Here is a 19,085-nt window from a genome sequence, read left to right on the forward strand (position 1 = left end):
CTACTTTTAAGCGCACGTTTGTATGTATGCAAACTCAGAGACACTTACCTACACGACAGCCCTCTTCCCTGCATGTACCACAGATGGAATCCGTGTTGGCATGAAATGCTTTAGGTTCTGTAGAATCCTGGAAGTGCAGAAGAGGTTCATAAATGTGGAATAAAATTTTGATTTGCAAAGTATTCAAAGTACTGCCCCGCTACATAGAAACTTGTAGTTACAGGATAAATGGACCTGTGTAGAATGTGATGCATCTGCTTACTCTTCAGTGGAGACAGGGTGTTTATGTAACCACCATACAAGCATGACTGATTTGATTAACCTTTCAATTAGTGTTTTTTCTTTTTTTTCCCCAAAAGCTGCCAAGAAATAATTCTTAAAAACTCCAGGAGCTGTCTAAAGCCAGCTGGCCTGCACAGCTGTTAGGCATTGATTTGGTGGCTCAGAAGGACTTACATACGAACATATAAGAATAAAAAGATTTCAAGTAAATACCTCTTAGAATAAATGATTAGATCAGAAAAATTATTTCTCGTAAGAAAAGGAAATCTTTCTCTTTCGTGTATTCCTGGTATTTTTGTCTGGGGCAGTCACCTAAGTAATAAAATGGGAACTGCATATATAATTTTAAAATTTTAGCCACAGTAAAATTTTTAAAAATTAATTTTAATTACTATTTTATTTTTTTATTTAACAAATATACCCCAAATATTATTTTGGCTGTAAGTAATCAATATTTTTAAAGAAGAATATTTTTATCTTCTTTTGGATGCCAAGTCTTTAAAATACAGTGTATATTTTACACTTAGAACACATCTCAATTCTGACAAATTTTTATCAGAAATATTTAGGCAGGGCATGGTGGCTCACGCCTGTAATCCTAGCACTCTGGGAGGCCGAGGTGGGCGGATTGTTTGAGCTCAAGAGTTCGAGACCAGCCTGAGCAAGAGCGAGACCCCGTCTCTACTAAAAATGGAAAGAAATTATATGGACAGCTAAAAATATATATATAGAAAAAATTAGCCGGGCATGGTGGCACATGCCTGTAGTCCCAGCTACTCGGGAGGCTGAGGCAGGAGGATCGCTTGAGCCCAGGAGTTTGAGGTTGCTGTGAGCTAGGCTGACGCCATGGCACTCTAGCTCGGGCAACAGAGTGAGACTCTGTCTCAAAAAAAAAAAAAAAATTTAATCTGTGTTTAGATTTGATACCATTTACACTTGACAAGATCTACCTGTACACCTAAGTTATTCAAAACATAGGTAAGTGTTTTCCAATAACTGAATGTCAGTGTTTAAATTAAGCTTCATGTTGAATAAAATTAAATAAAATTAAAAATTCACTTCCTCCCTGTACTAGGCACATTTTCAGTGGTATCTGGTCATGTTTGAAGGAAATAAATAGCTGTCTATAACTGCACTGTCTCATCTGTCTACCCTAAATTTTATATACTGTAGCAAGTAAGGAAGGTGAAAGTGTGAATGCCCGTGAAGAAACGTGTGTATTTCATCCAAATCATTCCAACACTATTTCTTTGTGTAGAATAATTATGTTTTCTTCTAGTACATGATAGATGACAAAAGGTATGTTATTAATCTATGTAGATGTTAGGTATTGGGAGGAAATTTGGAAGGATTGCGTGTCCTATTATAGCTCTCCAGGAGTTACACTCTCATTAGCCATTAAATAGCATGTCTTAATCCAGCAAATATCTGGTAATATAAGAAAAAATATTTGCATAGTAGCAGTTGCACACCACTGTATTTAACTATTTCGGCATAGAAGAAACCAGGGTGAAATGAAAGGTAATTGTATCCTTAGCTCTTTAAACCTAAGTGCCGCTCAATTCCCCAGGAAGCTCTCCCAAATTTCTTATTTTTGTTGAATTAAAAAAATAAGTGTGGGCCAGGCGCAGTGGCTCACACCTGTAATCCTAGCACTCTGGGAGGCTGAGGCGGGTGGATCGTTTGAGCTCAGGAGTTCGAGACGAGCCTGAGCAAGAGTGGGACCCTGTCTCTACTAAAAAACTAGAAAGAAATTAGCTGGACAACTAAAAAATATATATATAAAAAAGCCGGGCATGGTGGCGCATGCCTGTAGTCCCAGCTACTCAGGAGGCTGAGGCAGGAGGATCCCTTGAGCCCAGGAGTTTGAGGTTGCTGTGAGCTAGGCTGACGCCATAGCACTCTAGCCCGGGCAACAGAGTGAGATTCTGTCTCAAAAAAAAAAAAAAGTGTGTAATTAAATACTAAGTTTGCGGGAAACCACTATCTCCTGGAATGAATCTCAACAGTGACTCTCCCTCCTGCGCCCGCCCAGGCAGTGCTCCTTGGCTGTCTCGCCACGGCCCCAGCCCCAGGCAGCGCCGCAGCCGCTGTTTGTCCCCTGGCTGAGATCGTTAAGCTCAGCACTGTTGTTGGCATCTACCCGCGTGCGTCTCTTTCCCCTTCTTGAATCTTACCCAGGTTTTTAATGCATCTCCTTTTCTCCTTGTCCATCTTGGTTGCCTTCCATAGTGTTGCAAGAGTAATTTTCCTGAAGTAAGATTCTACTTGTCACATTCCTGCTAAAAAGAAAAAAGAGCCCAAGATGTGATGTTCCAAATCTTAGTATCTCGTGACATCCCCATGCCACCCTTATTCCCATTGGCCACACCGCAGCACTTGCTGCCACCCCAGCTTGCAGACACTTGCAGCCCTCTCTGACTTCACAGGCTCCTCCTCTGTGTGGGCGCGACTCCATGCCTACCCGGCAAGCCTTCCCGCTCACTAAGACCTTGCAAAGCCTTTGCTGCTCTTTCCAAACATTCTTCCTGGTTTTCCTCTTTGTGTCCTCAGCCCTGTCTGATACAACGTGATAAGCACACTAGAGGTGTGGGTGCCCGTTTGCCCTGTTTCTGCCCACGCCGGTAAAGCACCAGAGGGGTGGAGTGGCTCTTCACGCATGTACCTGTGGTGAGCGGAGTGACAGCCCCCGAGTCTAAGTCCTAATCCACAGAATCTGTGGCCGCTATGATACCTTAGTGGCAAAGGGACTTTGCAGGTGTCATTGAGGTTGAGGCCGAGAATTGTTTTAATGTAGGCCACTAAATGCGTGGTGATTTGTTACAACAGCAAAAGAAAACAGATACAGTATCCCAAATTTTAATAGAATGCTTGGCAGTTAATAGGCATTTGCTCAAAATATGTGAATCATAATAAAATTATTATAGAGGCAAAATAAGGAGTAAGTTTTTGGAGGGAGCATAATGAAAACTTCTAGAAGGATTAATTTGGAAGATACAGTGAAAGCAGGTGGGCAAACACATGTTGGAGTCATCTTTGTAAGAAGTATTAGGTTATTAAGTATGAGATGTCTGATTTCCTTAAGTACTAACTTTGACAGTTGATATCTCTGACATTTCACTTTGACACTTCTTGTTTTATTTTTACTGTGAAGGAACATCCTCAGTCTTTCAAATTCATGTTTTGGCTTGTGATTACCTTTCAATTTTTTTTTTTAAGAGCAATTTTTGTGAAACCATGGATAAGTCAAAATTTGTGTTATTTTCAAGTAGGAGTTCCATCATGGAACCAATGCAGCGCAGACAGTTCGAAATATCAACAAAGCATTTGGGAAGGATATGGCTGAAACTACAGTTTCATGAAAACCGGTCAACTGATTACAGCGGAATCTCCTGCAACCAATTGGATGAAATGCTGAGGAGGCTTGTGATTAACCAGCTGAGGTCGGTCAATAGAGACAGGCCAGTCCTCTTGCAAGACAACGTTTGACCATGTGTCACACAAACAATGCCGCTCAAACTAAGGAGGCTGGACTTGGAAACTCTGTCATCCACCATATTCACCAGACCTTGCACCAACTGACTACCACTCCTTCCAGGCTTTTGGATCACTTCTTGCAAGGAAAAATATTCAATCCTTAACAAGCTGTGGAAAATGCCTTTCATGATTCATTGCCACTCACTGTTCAGGCTTATTTGCTGCTGGTATAAACTAGGTACCATTAAGATGGCAAAACTGTGTCAGTAGTTTAGGTACATACTTTGATTAATTGTACTGCTTCTTGTTTGAGATATAATAAACTACACTTTGATTCAAAATTGGACATTTCATATTTAATAACCTAATACGAACTGGAGTTAGGATACAGACTTAGAGAAAAAGGGGACATTTCAAAGGAAAACAGCATTACTTTGTTTATAATTTAAACTAACTAAAAATTATACGTTTGGGGAACAGAGAGTAGTGATGTTGATATAAACAAAGAACTTAGTAAAGACAGCCAGAGGGAATTTTATAGTGAAATTAAGGCTGGAGTTTGGTTAGATGTGGAAGCTGAGTTCCATTACCAGGGAGTTGTCACAATGGTAGGTTCAGTGCTCCCTAATTGCCCTTTGTGCTGCCAAGGACTGAGGCTTGAAGGTCGCTTTTCAGTGGACAGTGAAAGGTGCCAAAGGAATGGTGGAGAGGCGAGACAAGAACCTTGGCGTGAGACCTCAAGGTCCAGGGAGAGGTTTGTACCTCTGGCAATAGAGTGGGCAGGTGCCCTGACCACGCTCCTCCTGAAAATGAAAACTGCTGAAATTAGATATGTGAGTAGATACAGATACTAAATCCATGATCTGGCAAGACAGGAGTACTCGGCCGGGAACTCAGTGAAAGTGGGAAGTCAGGGACCAGCTAAGCCCTGAGGCCAGTGCCTTGAGAGCACGTGTGCAAACAGCTGAAACTGAGTCTCCATTTTCGCAGCCTCACAGTGGAGAAGATAAAAGCTTGGGGCCTGCCCAAAGCACAGAGTCCAGTAGAAGGCCCTCCTTCCCTAAGACTAGCACCCCAAAGGGCTATACCTAGGGATAAGTGTGAAAGAGAAATAAACCTGAAACTGCCCCCATGATGCTGGGGGTCACTGCCAGGCTTGCGCCTTGATGCTGCTGCACTCACAGTTCATGGATGGTCCAGAGAACCCGCCCTTGGCGGCCGGGGAGGAGCCTCCGTCTCAGGACTGAACCGTCACCCAACAGACGAGGTTCAAGGTGCTATGAGCAAAAAGGGCAAACACTGGACGTAATGCAAAAAGCCCCATAAAACCAGGACAGAACACAAAACAGTTGATGTTTTCTGAGATGGGCTTAAAGATATGGGCAGGGAATAGGAAACTATTAAGGGTAGCCCAGCAGATTTGAAAATTTTTCAAAGGAACTTCTGGAAATAATTATAATAATTGAAATACAAAGCTTAATGGGTATAGTTCACAGGTAACAGGATCTTATATGTAGAAAACCCTAAACATGCCACCAAAAAAAATCCTGTTAGAACTAATAAATGAATTCAGCAAAAGTTACAGGATACAAAATCGACACACAAAAATCAGTTATGTTTCTATGCACTAACAATAAATAATTTGAAAAAGCAACTCAGGAAACAATTCAGTTTACAATAGCCAGTTTTCCCAGCACCATTTAATGAATAAGGATTCTTTTCCCCAGAGTACATTTTGGTCTGCTTTGTCAAAGATTAGATGGCTACGTGAGGATGGTTTTATATCTGGGTTCTCAGTTCTGTTCCATTGGTTTGTGTCCCTGTTCTTGTGCCAATAACAAGCTGTTTTAATAACCACAGCCTTGTAGTATAGTTTGAAGTCTTGTAAATCAATACTTCCCATTTTGTTCTTCCTGCTTAAAATTGCTTTTGCTAAATGGGGTCTTCTCTAGTTCCATACAAAGCATAAAATTATTTTTTCTATATCTGTGAAAAATGATGTTGGAATTTAATAGGGATTGCATTGAATCTATAGATCACTTTGGGTAGTATAGATATTTTAACAATGTTGATTGCCACGTGTAGAAGACTGAAACAGGACCCACATCTTTCACCTCTCACAAAAATCATATCACAGTGGATAACAGACTTAAACCTATGGTGTGAAACTATTAGAATTCTAGAAGAAAATGTGGGAAAAACTTTTATAGACATTGGCCTAGGCAAAGAATTTATGAAGAAGACCCCAAAGGCAATCACAGCAACAACAAAAATAAATAAATAAATAAATAAATGGGACTTGATTAAATTAAAAAGCTTCTGCACAGCCAAAGAAACTGTCACAAGAGCAAACAGACAACCTACAGAATGGGAAAAAATTTTCGCATGCTACACATCCAATAAAGGACTGATAACTAGAATCTATTTAGAACTCAGGAAAATCAGCAAGAAAAAATCAAACAATCGTATCAAAAAATAGACAAAGGACATGAATAGAAATTTTTAAAAAAGAAGACAGAAGAATGGCCAACAAACATATGAAAAAATGCTCAACATCTCTAATCATCAGGGAAATGCAAATCAAAACCACAATGAGATATCACTTAACTCCCGTGAGAATGGCCTTTATCAAAAAGTCCCATAACAACAAATGTTGGCATGGATGTGGAGAGACAGGAACACTCATACACTGCTGGTGGGTCTGCAAACTAGTGCAACCTCTGTGGAAAGCAATATGGAGATACCTTAAACAGATACAAGTAGACCTACCATTTGATCTAGCAATCCCATTATTGGGCATCTACCCAAAAGAACAAAAGACATTCTATGACAAAGATACCTGCACCTGAATGTTTATAGCAGCACAATGCACAATTGCAAAGCTGTGGAAACAACCCAAGTGCCCATCAATACATGAGTGGATTAATAAAATGTGGTATATGTATACCATGGAGTACTACTCAACTATAAGAAATAATAGGGATATAGCACCTCTTGTATTTTCCTGGAAAGAGTTGGAACCCATTCTACTAAGTGAAGTATCCCAAGAATGGAAAAATGAGCACCACATGTACTCACCATCAAATTGGTTTCACTGATCATCACCTAAGAGCACATTTAGGAATAACATTGATCGGGTGTCGGGCAGATGTTGGGGGGCAGGGGATGGGTGTATACATACGTAATGAGTGCAATGCACACCGTATAGGGGATGGACACACTTGAAGCTCTGACTGGGGGTGGGTCAAGGGCAATATACGTAACCTAAACTTTTGTACTCCCATAATATGCTGAAATAGAAAATAATAATAATATATAAAAACAGTTAAAATAAAATACAAAAAAAATTTATAATAGCATCAAAAAGAATAAAATACTGAGGAATGAACTTAACCAAGGGAGTGAAACACCTATACACTGAAAACTGCAGAACATTGGTGAAAGAAAGAAATCACCAATAAAATAAAAGACCTCATATTCATGGATTGGAAGACAATATTGTCAACACGTTAGTACTACTCAAACAATCTACAGGTTCAATACAATCCCTATCAAAATCCCAATGACATTTTTTCCAGAAATAGAGAAATCCATCCTAAAATTCATATGGAATCTCGAGATTGAGCAGCCAAAACAATCTTGAAAAAGAACAAAGTTGGGCATCTCCCATTTCCGAATTTCCAACTTATCACAAAGCAATTAACATAGGGTGATTCGAGCATAAAGACGGGTTCATTGACCACTGGAGCAGGATTGAGAGCCTAGAAATAAACCCTTGCACATGTTCTCTGGACTTGGTTGGTGGTTACATGGTTGTGATTACTCTGTGACAGTTAATAATGCCACACATTCATGACGTGTGCACTTTTCTATAGATGTGCTTCAATAAAGAATTAATTAAAACACAACAACAAAAAACTTTCTATGTCTCTGTCCCAAGGATTGGAAAAGTATCGTCCATGCGTGGGACAAATCTGGCTACCAACTATTTTTATGAGTAAAATTTCCTGGAACCCAGCCATGCTCATGCATTTACACATGGACTGTGGCAGCTTTCACACCACCGTGCAGCGTGGAGCCCTGTGGCAGAGACCTTGTCCTGCAGAGCCTAAGACCTCTGCAGGAAAGTTTTCCAACCCCTGCTCCAGCCAGGTCTTGTTCCGGTTCTTCAAATTGCCTCTTCCAAACCTTCACGCTCAAACTCAAATGCCAGTCTGATTTTTTTCTCCCAGCAGTTCTGAAGTAGGACATGGAAACTGTCTGGGGTAGGTGTCTGGGGAGCGAAACTGGGCAGTCACACAGAACTGGGTGGTGAGGCTGCCAGTGTCACCATAGGAAGTGTGCGATGAGTGCAAAAAGCCTAGTGTGCAGAGGAGGGTGCAGCAGACCCACAGAGCCCCGACAAGGGACAAATTGCTCTGAAAAGATGCTCAGGACATCAGAGCAGGGGTGTACGCTGCTTCCCAGGTCCTGGGAGGCCAGGTGACTCTGTGCCTACAGCTGGAGTCATGAGATCCCCCGGGATGAACCCTGAACCTTATTTTCGTAGTTCTTTGATTGGCACACCGTGTTAATGATCACTACGATGGACATGGTGTCCCTGGCTGGGTAGAGGGCTTGGCACAGAGCAGGTGAGGAAGGCACTGGCATTTGATTTAAAGCCTGCTCTCCAACAAACAAACTGAAAGGAAAATAGTGAGGGATGCTTAGGTTGAAAAGAAATGAATAGTGCTTGCTTTGGCAGCACATATACTAAAATTGCAACGATACAGAGAAGATTAGCATGGCCCCCGCGCAAGGACGACACACAAATTCGTGAAGCGTTCCATTAAAAAAATAAATAAAATAAAAAGAAAAGCATTTTAAAAATTATAAAAAAAGCAAGGAAAAGAAATGAACACTTGCTGGGCGCCTGTAATCCTAGCACTCTGGGAGGCCGAGGCGGGTGGATTGTTTCAGCTCAGGAGTTCAAGACCAGCCTGAGCAAGAGCGAGACCCCGTCTCTACTAAAAATAGAAAGAGATTAGCCGGACAACTAAAAATATATAGAGAAAATTAGCCGGGCGTGGTGGTGCATCCCTGTATTCCCAGCTACTGGGGAGGCTGAGGCAGGAGGATTGCTTGAGCCCAGGAGTCTGAGGTTGCTGTGAGCAAGGCTGGCGCCACGGCACTCACTCTAGCCCGGGCAACAGAGTGAGACTGTGTCTCAAAAAAAAAAAAAAAAAAAAAAAACGAAAGGGGGGAAAAAAAAAAAAAGGGAGAAAAAGAAAGAAATGAATACTTAACACTAAGATTTAAACTTCTTTTTGTTTCTTTCCTTTATTGTGTGTGTGTCCAGAGTTCAGGAAAGGCCTCCGCAAACATGACACTTGGGTATGCTGACTGCTTCAAGCCGGGGGCACTCGGGAGCAGCAGACGCAGACAGAGGCTTTCTCTGACCCCCCGAGCCCCTCCCTGTGAATCCTGACCAGGGAAGGTCACCTGGGGCCACAAGAGCGGCCCCTGGCAGTGGCAGCACGCCCTGTTCTGAGGGCTGCTCCAAGGAAGTGTCTTAACTGAGGGACTTGTCTCTGTAGCAGGACAACCTTTACTCACCGGCACAGCCCGCTCCTGCTCCTGGAATCTGCGCGGCCCCCGGGCCCGGCCCCGCTCGGGACGCCGCGTGAGCCCGTGGGAGCCTCAGGCCTCCGCCCGTCTTCAGCTGCAGCGTGTGGAACTCAACGCCCACGCCGCACGTGACTCAGCTTGGGCGTCCTCCTGTTAATCTGCAGCCCAGCTGTGGGTGGGGGGGCCGTTGTCCTCTCCCCTGCCATTTGTCTCGTTTTCTGCTTTGCAGCTGGGAGTGACGCGCTCGGCAGTTGGGAGCTGGCCTGCTCAGCACCCGGAAGAGAGGAGGGGACCCCGGCTTAGGAAACTGGGTCTGAAGTTCAGGAGATGAAAGTGAGAGGTGATACTTTCTCAGCTAAGTGAAATAGCAAGAGAAACACTGTCCTGGGGGGATTTTATTTGTAGACAAGCTGCTGGGTGAGGCGGCTTGAGTCGGGAGGGGAATGAAACACGCTGGTTCTCAGCGCAGCATGAATAATCTACGGTGCTGGGGCCCGAGGGACCACGGAGGTGTCCACACTCCATCCGGGTGTCCACACCTGCTGCAGGCTCCAGCGGCCTCGCGGGTCGGGCAGGTAATGGCAGCAGGGTCTCGGGGCCTGGCCCACCTCAGCCGCTCCTGGACACCTGCACGCAGCGGCCACACAGAGGAAGAACTCCGGCTCCTCCTTCCGGGCCTGGCGTCCCCCCAACCCATCCTGCCGGGCACTGGGACTCCCTCCTATTATCAGGCAGAGAAAATGGCTTCACTTTCCAGTTCTGGCCCAGGAGAGAGACGGTTCCTGCAGGAGGGCGGAAAGGTCAGCTGCCGTGGAAGACGCGCAGCCTCTGAGTGCTGGGAGACCGGCCGGTGCGTTTCCAAGCATGTTTTGCATTCCGTGATCTTGAGCTAAACGAATAGCGCTTCTGATTAGGTTTCCTGCCACACAGCGTTAATGTGATAAACACAATGCCAATACGGATGTAAGCATGTCGAGGTGGAAATTTGTTCCTCTCACACAGGAGCACAAGTATTCATCCCCAGCACAGCGGAGGAGACTCTGCTTGTCTCGGCCCGAGCGGCGGCAGGTGTTGGGCTGGTGGGAGCGAGAATGAGCCAGGACTTCCGCCACCTGCCCGCCCCTCACCGTAAGGGTCGGTTGCCACCTGCGCCTCACCCCTTTCCGGTGTTCACGGCGCGCCAGGCTGGGGGTAGCCTTGGGTGTGAGGCCGATGGCACCCACAGTCCCACCCCGAGGGTGGCAACGAGGGAGGGGCAGGGAGAGAAAGGAGGTGGCACTGGCTGCGCTGGAGAGAGAATTTTGGAGAATTCCGGGAGAATGAGGGCCGCTGCGTTGCTAGGTGGGGCATTGGAAAAAGACGTGATTTTAAGAGGCTGTGAATGCAAGTTCCCCTCGGCATTTTATGTCGTCACTAAAGACTTACAAATCCCTCTTAACAACAACACCTCGATGATGACCTTCAGCTGCAGCACAGCACTCAGACGGAGGCCATCAGGAGAGGACAGTGCCACTGGGCTCCGGAGAGAGCACGACCTTCCACCCGTCAGCTCCTCCGCACACGAATCCCTCGTCCAGTTCAGCAGACGGTGGGCGTGGCAGCTCCCTGGCTTTGCCTGCGGCAACCTGGCACACCCACTTGCCTATCCTGCCCTCTGGTCCCCGTGCCCCAGAGGGAACTCGATCTGTCTGGTTTCTTGCAACAGCTGCAGCTCTGGAAGCTGCGGGAGGAGGTGGCTGAGGCCGGGCAGGGCACGGACTGGACCCTTGGGGGCTGCGGCGGCTCGAGCTGACTCACATGTCACCTGAGCAGCTGACTCACATGTCTCCTGTGCGTGCTGCGCAGATACCGTCCCTTCTAGGTGTGCCACTGGGTCGTTACATAATTCTTAAGCACCGATTTTGTGTCTGGCAGTATCACAGTGAGCCAGACGACAAGAGTTTCTGCCCTGGATTCTACCGGGGGCTGAGCTGGGCGTGCTGGGACCCTGGTCCCCCCGGTCCAAGGGGCTGCACCCGAGCTTGGCCCTGTCCCGTCGCTGGCCGCCCAGACGCGGCTCTCAGACTTTCAGACCTTCTGTCTGGATTTCTGTGGCTGCTGCCGCCCTCTGCTCACTGGCGCCCTGTCCCTCCATGCCTGTCCACGTGCTCCTTGTCTGTGACGGCCCCGTCCTCTCTCCTGCTCCCGGGTTGATTCCTGGTCCCCCTGCGCCGCGTTAGCGCAAGAAGTGTTTTCATCCCCCTCTGGGGCTCCTCAGGTGCCTTCTGCATCTCACTGTCACCTGTCACGGGAGCGCCTCCCACCGTGGGCTCCAGACCTTGCTCCTGGCACCTGGATCCAGCCCAGCTGGTGGCCCCGCCCAGGGCGTGTGGTCCCCGAGATCCCAGCCAGAGCCTGGCCTTTGCTGCCATCTGCTGGCGGCCGTCAGATGGCAGCCTGGAGGCCGGAGAGCCCCGCGCTGGCCTGAGCAGGTCCCCAGGCGTCCAGTTTAACCGCAGCCGCCGCAGTGGCAGGCCGGACACTCTGCATTCCCGAGCAGCTCCCGGGGCGGCCCAGGCTGCTGGCCCCGCGACAGTCCCGCAGAGCTCTGCCCGCTGTCTGCAGAGGCCAATGGTGAGTTCCTGCTGCTGCCCCACCCCCGGGCCACATCCCCGGCTCAGGTGTCACAGAGTCGGCTGCTGGGACCCTGCAGCCACCCACCTCCTCTCCCACTGACTGAAGCCCAGAAGGTTCCAGTGACCTGTCCAAGGTCTCAGAGCTGGTTTCTGAATAACTGGGAAGAGATACTCCTGGTACCCAGAAATGTTTTCCAAAAGAACTGTCCAGGAAAAACGCGATGGCAGGTAGAACTGCCCGTCGGGGAAGACGCTGCCAGAAGGTGGAGGGGACAGCCACGCAGGCCAAGGAGCCAGAGCCCCGGGATTAACAGGGCTCAGAACCGACCCACACTTGCCAAGCGCTTTCCGGCTCCACCTGCTGCTCAGAATTCCTTCCCACAGCTGCTGGAGTTTGTCCTGTTTCTGTTCTTGCCAAAAAACAATTTGTAGCAGTTGACAGATTCAAAAGCCAGTTTTTAAGCGTCATTGGTGCTTGAACAAAAAAGTCATTACCAACCTCCTTGCAGTTCATACCCACTTAGCTACCGGTTTTGTATTTGTTTCTTCTCTTTTACTTTTTCTTTTCTTTCTTTCTCTTTCTTTTTCTTTCTTTCTTTCTTTCTCTTTCTTTCTTTCTTTCTTTCTTTCTTTCTTTCTTTCTTTCTTTCTTTCTCTCTCTTTCTTTCTCTTTCTTTCTTTCTTTTCTTTTTCTTTCTTTCTTTCTCTTTCTTTCTTTTCTTTCTTTCTTTCTTTCTTTCTCTTTCTTTCTTTCTTTCTTTCTCTTTCTTTCTTTCTTTCTTTTTTTCTTTCTTTCTTTCTTTCTTTCTTTTTCCTTTCTCTTTCTTTTCTTTCTTTCTTTCTTTCTTTCTTTCTTTCTTTCTTTCTTTCTTTCTTTCTTTCCTTTTCTTTTCTTCCTTCCTTCCTTCCTTCCTTCCTTCCTTCCTTCCTTCTTTTCTTTCTTTCTTTCTTTCCTTCCTTCTTTCCTTCCTTCCTTCCTTTCTTTCTTTTCTTTCTTTCTTTCTTTCCTTCCTTCCTTCCTTCCTTCCTCCCTCCCTCCCTCTCTCTCTCTCTCTCTTTCTTTCTTTCTTTTTTTTGAGACAGAGTCTTGCTTTGTCATCCCAGCTAGAGTGCCTTGGTGTCATCACAGCTCACTGCAGCCTCCAACTCCTGGCCTCAAGTGATCCTCCTGCCTCAGCCTCTCCACTAGCTGGGACTACAGGCACACACCATGTCCGGCTGATTTTTCTATTTTTAGTAGAGATGGGGTCTTGCTCTTAGGCTGGTTGCAAACTTCTGGCCTCAAGTGATCCTCCCGCCTGGGCCTCCCAGAGTGCTGGCACCACAGGCGGGAGCCACCTGCCCGGCCCAGTTCTCTATTTCTGGGTGGAGCTCAGTCCGGCTTCTCCTGAGACTGCGTGTGTCCGATGCCGAGGGAAGCCAGACAGAAACGTCTCTGCTGTCACAGACTGGGGGGGCGTTGGAGGCACAGTCTTGGAGGGATTTTCCTTGGCAAACCCACTTTCCCCCAGCTTGGGGGTTTAACTGTGTTCCTCCTACTTTCTGCCCCCTTGAGGCTTGGAAAGGCCTCACCTAAAAGCTCAGACTCGAGGTCTTGGCGAAGCTCGCCTGGCCCCTTGATGGGGGGAAGCTCACGGTGGCCAGTGTTCTGTCACCTTTGCTCTTTGTCAGCAAGGGCCAGCTCCTTGTGCCCACTGCCCCACACCCCTGTGATGCGTGTGCAGGGTGGAGCCACCAGCCACAGATCTGTACCAGGGGAAGCAGGTGAGTGGCTGGTAGCTGGTGAATTTGGGGCCTGCCGCCACATGGTGGGCAGTTTATTGGTGGTCACTGTGCTTTGGCACACGGCTGGTTAGGGACAAGACAGGGTGCACAAGCTTCCGTGTGAAAATCACACAAGATGCCGTTTCTGGGGCACGAGGAGACTTCGGTCTAGCTGGGAAGTAGAACCCGCTCAAAGAGCAGTTACTGCGCAAAACAAATGCCACCACCTGCAGGAACCTTCATGGCCACCCATGTCCCATCTCCTTTCCAAGCCTTGCGCTTCGGTCTTGACGGATCCTTAACTGTGGGAGACTCCCAACACGTCAGCTGCAGCTCTTTCTGCTCTCTGATTCTGCACCGTCTTCTCCCGCTGTCGGGTGGCTAATGGTCTGACAGTGATCACTTAGCGTAGCAGGGAGGTAGTGACCAGTTCTTCCCGCTGTCTACTCGAGTCCTCCCGACTGAAATGGGGGGGCTCCTGTTCCCTCTTCGGCCTCTTGGTCTTCCAGACACGAGTGATTCACGGGAAGAGTGACATCCTGCCTCTGCCGCTGACTTGCACGCTCTGGGCACTCTGCGTCCGGGCAACTGTGACTCCTGCAGTCGCAAAGCTGCCCCTCGCTCCGTGTGCAGCGTGGCTGCGTGAGGATGTCTGGGGAGCCCCAGGATCTCAGGCCTTCTCTGTCCCCTCCTTTGATCCCATCCACAAAATGGCAGGAATAACATCCTCCCCAGGGCTGTGAGGACCAAAGAATTAACGCATACAAAGAATAAGGCACATGTCCCCCCCCCCCCCCCCGCAAATGCTCTAGAACCTTCTAGGATGTTTGCCACCGTCTCCACCCCTTATCAATTGGGGCACGCTTAGGTGAGCCACCCATGACGACTCATGCCCAAGGAAGGCTCCGTGCTCTTTCCTAGGAAGAGAAGTAGCCGAGGGGCACACGGGACCACCTCGAACAACGAACACGACCCGCAGAACACGACCCGCACTGAGGGCCGATGTGGCCCTGCGTGGTTCCCGCCACTCTCAACGCACAACTCACCTCTCTTCCCCGCCAGGGGGTGCTGAAGGGCAGGTGACAGTGACGCTATGAAACTGGAGAGGTCCCGGGCACACCAGACAGCACACCACTTCCCTGCACTCGAAGCCCAATAAGTCACAACCACTGGAGACTCACCCCTCCAGGGGCCGCCAGTGGGTGGAGATACTGGGTTTGAAAATCACTTTTCCAGCGAAATTCCTCGCTTTCCCAGAGGAGGCCTTGGGAGAGTGGGCCGGACAGGACCCTGGCGTGGGTGGGGGAGGGCAGGAGGGACAGGGCCGCCACGGACGCGGGGACAGGCCTGGCAGCGGCCCAGGGAGGGCCGGGCACAGCCACCCCTGCAGGGCGGGCTTGCCCAGGAGGGTTTGCCAACCGGAAACCAGGCCTCCCGGGCGTCCTCTGCTGCCCTCCCCCGTCAGGGAGGGCAGGTGGCAACGGATTCGCTCCGCATCCCGCATCCTGCCTCCCGGGCGGGGCAGAAAGGTGGGCTGCCCTCTCCCAGAGGACCCTCAGGGCAGAGCCGGCGGCTGCAGGGACAGATGTGAGCGAGAGGGCTTCCTTCTGGGGAACGGCCCCGCGGCTGTGGAGTCTCAAGGCCGGCAGCCCCGGGGGACGCGGTGGCCTGGTCTGCAGGCTGCGGCCGCGAGGGGTCTGCCTCGGGGGAGTCAGTCTCTGCCCCTCAGCCCACTGGGCGAGGCCCACACCACGGGGGTCGTCTGCTTTCCTCAAAGTCCCCGGTTTCAATGTTAGTCTCATCTAAAAACACCTTCACAGAAACATCTAGAATCATGTTTGCCATGTGCTGCGGCCGAGCCAAGCCGACCTTCCCTGGGCCTGTTTCTCTACCTGAATTGTCCTTGTGGTCACAGCAGCAGTGTGGGAGGCTCTCGCCAGCTGCCTTCTGTCCCCCGAACACGCACTCGAAGATTAGAGGAGCCGGTGGTCACGTTGGAGGGCAGAGGTCATGGCCAGAAAGAACAGGGCCTGGGGTGGGAGAGTGTCACCAAGGGCAAAGCTGGGCAGTGACATGGGTGACACTGGGGCTTTGGGCACAGGGTGTACCACGGGATGGGGCATTGAGGGAGGGGCTGGGGTGCCACGTGGCACCTGCCCTGGCCAGGGCGCCCGTCCTGCAGAGTCAGAAACGAGATGTTTCCCTCCTTCCTGGTTTCAGCCCCACCAGGCCTCGCTGACCCCTCCCTGGCAGCTTCTGACCCCAGGATCCCCCAGGACGTCACCCCCAACCCCGCCCAGCCCCCACGGGACCCTCCCGACATGTGCTCCCTCCTGCCTGCTGGCTGCAGCCTCCAGGACCTCATGAAGAAGTTCACGGTTTACGGAGTCCAGGGCACTTTCTCATAAACCCAAGGACAATCCCACAGCGGGCATCGTTTTTGTCTCCTCTCTGTACCCAGCTCGTCCCTCTGGGAGCAGACAGCGAGCCCAGGCTGTCTGCAGGGATCAGCGTGGCAGAGCCCACAGGCCGGCCTGGGAGGCCGGGCACAGCAGACACAGCGGGAGGGGCAGAGCCCTGTTGAGGCCAGGGGTCCCTTCTCAGGAGTGCCCAGGACACAGCGCGGCCCCGCTCAAGTTCACCCATGGGGCCACCTACCTCTTGGACGGAGCAGGGGTCAGGCTGGCCCAGGGTTGGACCCTTGCCCCACGGGGAGGACTCTTTCTTTAGGACCATCCTTCCAGCCGAGGTGCTCCCTCCCTCCTCCCTCCTCCCACATTTAATCCCAGGCAGGAAACCCGGCTGCTGCGCTAGGATTCCGCCCCCAAAACACCCGTTGGAGTCCCAACCTGACGCACCTCAACCGTGACCCTCTGTGAAGACGGGGCGGGCACAGAGGTGATCGAGGTGCAGTCAACAGTGGGGACCGAGCCCATGGGACTGGCGTCCTTACAAAGAGGGGAGTGTGGACGAAAGTAGCCAGGCCCTCGGGGAGCCTGCTGGGGTAGAGGGGAGTGATGGCACATGCCGGGGGCCACCTGCACAGGGACAGGGGCCTCCCAGCCCCTCAGAGGAGGGCGAGGGGCCTGCCCACACCTCAGCCTCAGAGGGACGCCACCTCCGTGTGTGTGTGTGTGTGTGTGTGTGTGTGTGTGTGTGTGGTCCTCTGCTGTGGCAGCCCCAGGGCACCAGCTCACCTGCCACACTCTCTGCATACGTACTGCAGGGGAGGCAAGTTCAGAAGGAGGAAGTAACTCACCCAGCTGGTAGGGGGGGGACCAGCTCCCGGAGGTCCCCACAGAGCCCCGCCCTCCCTCTCCTGCCTCCACCCCTCCCCAGCGCTTAGACCCACCCCTGCCCGGCTCCCCCTGCCAGCCAAGGCCTGACCTAGGGCCCCTGGTGGGGGACAGGTGGGGGGAGCAGAGGGGACAGAGACAGGGAGGGAGGGAGGGACTAGACGGGAGGAGACAGGAGGGGAGAACGTCACCTTTCCAGGCCCCTGCGAAGCCCTGCAACTGCGCTGTGATTGGTACTTTATAAAAATGTAACTGTGAAGTGCTTGGCTAGTTCCCCACATAGTGACTAAATAATTGAAGAAACATTTGCTGGGCTTGCGCCGAAGTGCTAACAGCTGTGGTGTGTTTTGATATTTATGAAGCCCGGTACATTATGCATGAGCCTATGCGGTGGGCGGGGGCGTGAGACTTATCACCCCGGAGTCTGGGATCCGATCCTCCTACCGCGCCCCCAACAGCCTCTGCCCAGGACAACTGAACTCAGCAAAACTCGCGTTCGCTCCAGTCCCTAAAAGGATGTTCGCTCCTTCCTCCCCCAGGAGTGGTGCTGGGTCGGCGGCCTGGGGGTGGGTGGCCTCCGGGCATGAAAACGAGGGGCGTCCACACCCCAGGTCCTCCTGCAGCCCAAGTCACCTGCGGACGTCCTCCCCCCATGCTAGAAGCCCGTCCTGGGCTAAGGAACCAGCGTGCCAGCGCGAAGCTGGGGGAGCTGCCCGAGGAGCCCACACCCTAACAGGACGTGTGTGGAGAAGGGATTTCACACGTCACTTCCGACTCCCTGTTGGGTGATGCCAGGTTGGCTGTCGGAAGTTGGCCCCAGTGGAAATGTTCACACCACGGAAATGGGCAAACACCATGTGTTGGGAGTTTTCTTTTTCTTCCTCTTAGAAAGGCAGTTCGCCAGCACGCCACTGACAGGGTGGCGTGAGTGGTGCAAGGTCGGACATAGCCAGGTCCAGGCACGGTTGTGTCTGTCCACAGGCCAGACTTTATTGCTGCTGTTTCAATCACAGCCGCCACGAGCTCCGCGGGGGTCCCAGGGGGCCGTTCCCCTGAGCACTGCGCGTTCGGCCCGAGCTGCCCCCCGAGTCGGTCAGCATTGCACAGACTGAATCGACAGGTGAGGGTTACAGGTTAGAACGTTCACATCAGGGTAACGTAACGTCCAGAGAAGGGGGCTGGGAAAGGGGCTCAGGGCCAGTCCGAGGAAAGTGACGTGGACGAGGACAGCGTCCTGGCCTGACTCAGTTGGTTGCCACGTCTTGCTGGGCAGAGCCCTTGCTTTGGGCAGATCCTCCCGTGGCCGATGCCAGGCGCCCACCACGCGTGGCAGCAGGATGGGGCCTGGTGAGACCGGCGTGCTGAACTGCTGCCGTCCTGCAAAGTCTTTGCAAAGTCCCTGGGTCCTCTGGCGAGGGCTGACTATGCAGGACGCACCCTTGCCTGGCTGGGTGTTCTCTGTCAATCACGCTGACTTGGTTCTATCGCCGTCCTCTCGTGAGTTGACATTCTCATTCAGTGACTGATCATTCGGACTTTTGGATCAATATTAAGATTTCCATAAAAATGGTAATTTAGAAAACCACACATCTGTTAATGTAATCTGAGCCATAGAACTCCAACAATCTTGGTGTGTTCAAAACCAGAATTTGGAGACATTCTTGGGGTCTGTTTCTCTACTAGTTAATGAATGTACCACAGTTATGTATTTGTTTTAAAAATGCCACTCTCACCGCAGAGAACACCGGCAGTGAATCCAGCTGGACCCAATGCACTGGGTGCCCCGACTGTCCCCGACCTCGCCAGCCTCTGGGTGAAAATGGGGTTTCGTTAGCGACGAGAGCCTGTGTGCCGCTGACTTTGCCCACCACAAGCCTAGTTTAGGACTTGGCCTTCTGAGGGTTCCTCGCCCAGTGTGTCTGGAGTTGGAGGTGCCGCCCCAGTTGGGAGCAGATCTCCGGTGTGGCTGGCTCAGGTCGGGTGTCCCCCTGTGGTGTCTGTCCCCCAGACACACTCGGCAGGGCCCCGCTCTGGACCGTGGCTC

The 19,085-nt window shown here is 50.5% G+C and overlaps 1 long non-coding RNA gene and 1 other non-coding gene across 3 annotated transcripts; one reads left to right on the top strand and one right to left on the bottom strand.

Annotated features, from left to right (window-relative positions):
• Positions 1 to 48: 48 nt before the first annotated feature.
• LOC123647289 lies at positions 49 to 9,470 on the bottom strand. 2 transcript variants are annotated; one of them, XR_006738190.1, is made up of 3 exons: positions 9,355 to 9,470; positions 2,460 to 2,561; positions 49 to 127 (listed from the first exon to the last, which is right to left on the bottom strand). It is a non-coding gene; the product is annotated as an uncharacterized LOC123647289 (long non-coding RNA). The 2 variants fall into 2 exon arrangements; XR_006738189.1 differs by having other exon boundaries at positions 2,460 to 2,564.
• Positions 8,488 to 8,594, top strand: LOC123647819. The gene has a single exon (XR_006738358.1). It is a non-coding gene; the product is annotated as a U6 spliceosomal RNA (small nuclear RNA).
• Positions 9,471 to 19,085: the final 9,615 nt, after the last annotated feature.

This window comes from Lemur catta, chromosome 11 (assembly GCF_020740605.2).
Source record: "Lemur catta isolate mLemCat1 chromosome 11, mLemCat1.pri, whole genome shotgun sequence".
Lineage (NCBI taxonomy): Eukaryota > Metazoa > Chordata > Mammalia > Primates > Lemuridae > Lemur > Lemur catta.